Raw genomic sequence first — 1,533 nt, 5'->3', positions numbered from 1 at the left:
TGGTGGGGTTCAATACACAACGGCACTCACAAACATACACACCCTAACACGGCCGACATCCACTTAGTAGACCATTTTATACCACCCCCAATATAAGCTCCCACACAGACTGCACCCCTACACATCGCATGCACACATAAACGGTACCAAGGGACACAACTCTGAACCTAACCCATGCTCAGTTTATTTCATCGTTTTTTTCACAGCAACCACAAACCGGATGCGTCTGTTCATCTCCAACAATAGAGAGCAGTCGCCATATTTTATTCCATAGCTGTCACCTCTGGAGAGCGCAGGATTACATTATCGGACTGTTACGTAACACTCCGTTGAACCTCTAGTGCGAAACCGATTGGTAAGATCGCCCGTAATGGATATATAATACTGTAAATTTAGATCTATATATATACACACATAGATAGACAGATAAATGTTGGAATGTTTCCGGTAGTCATGCGACCTAAAGAATTTATGGGAAGGGAAATTTCACTGGTGAATTTTCTATTGGGTAAATACATGGTCTAATCAATAAGTATCCGGACTTTTGCCATAGTAACGAAGCTAAAGCACTCAGCGTGAAGCCGTTTGGTACAGATTAACCTTGAACTCTGCTGTGCATGCGCACTAATTTTTAACGTTATAGCTCACTTTCTCTGTTTACAGCAGTGATTCGAAAGAAGGTGTGTAGCGTGTGATCGTCGCATTAATCATGAAAAAGAAAGTTGTCATGGCGATACCTGCTCAGAGGTTTACGCAAGGTTGTAGAAAGTGTATACAGAGGAGTGTATGAGCCGCACACAAACGAGCGGTTCAGAAATTTCCAAGATGACCGAAAAAATATCGATATTAACGAGCATTCTGGGAGACCCGCAACTAGCAGAACTGAGAAAAACATCGCAGAGGTGCGTGCAGCTGTGAGGGGAAATCGTTGGATCACCATCCGTGAGTTATCAGATGATGTGCTGATTAATTACGGTTCAGTTTATTCCATTGTCACTGAAAATTTGGGTATGAGACGCGTGTCTGCTAAGTCTGTGCCAAAATTGCTTTCAGCTGACCAAAAAGACACTCGAGTTTTAGTTGCACAAGATCTCTTTGATTGTGTCAAGAACGATGAAAACTTTTTGAAAATTTTGCGTAGGCCTCTGAGTAGGTATTGCCAAGCTTTTGGCAAAATTTGATACAAATTCTCCGCTCAACTTACTCTGTCATAGTCAATGCGACGATCACACGCTACACACTTTCCTTCCAAGCACTGCTGTAAACAGCGGGAGAGAGCTAGAACATCAAACCTTAGTGTGCATCACAGCAGAGGTCTAAGTCAATCTGTACTAAGCAGATTCATTCTGTTTGCTTTAGCTTTGTTACTATGGCAACAGTCCGGATACTTATTGATGAGACCACGTATAGCTGGGATTCGAAGCAGGGTTTAGTTTAGTAGTGTCTGATATCTATTTTAAAGATTAAATATATTTCTGTGCTTATCTACTGCCAAAACTACAAGGGTAATATGATTTGGGGTTCTATCAATTT

Source organism: Octopus bimaculoides, chromosome 5 (assembly GCF_001194135.2).
Source record: "Octopus bimaculoides isolate UCB-OBI-ISO-001 chromosome 5, ASM119413v2, whole genome shotgun sequence".
NCBI lineage: Eukaryota > Metazoa > Mollusca > Cephalopoda > Octopoda > Octopodidae > Octopus > Octopus bimaculoides.
The sequence above is the reverse complement of the archived record's forward strand: the minus strand, read 5'-3'. Positions refer to the sequence as shown.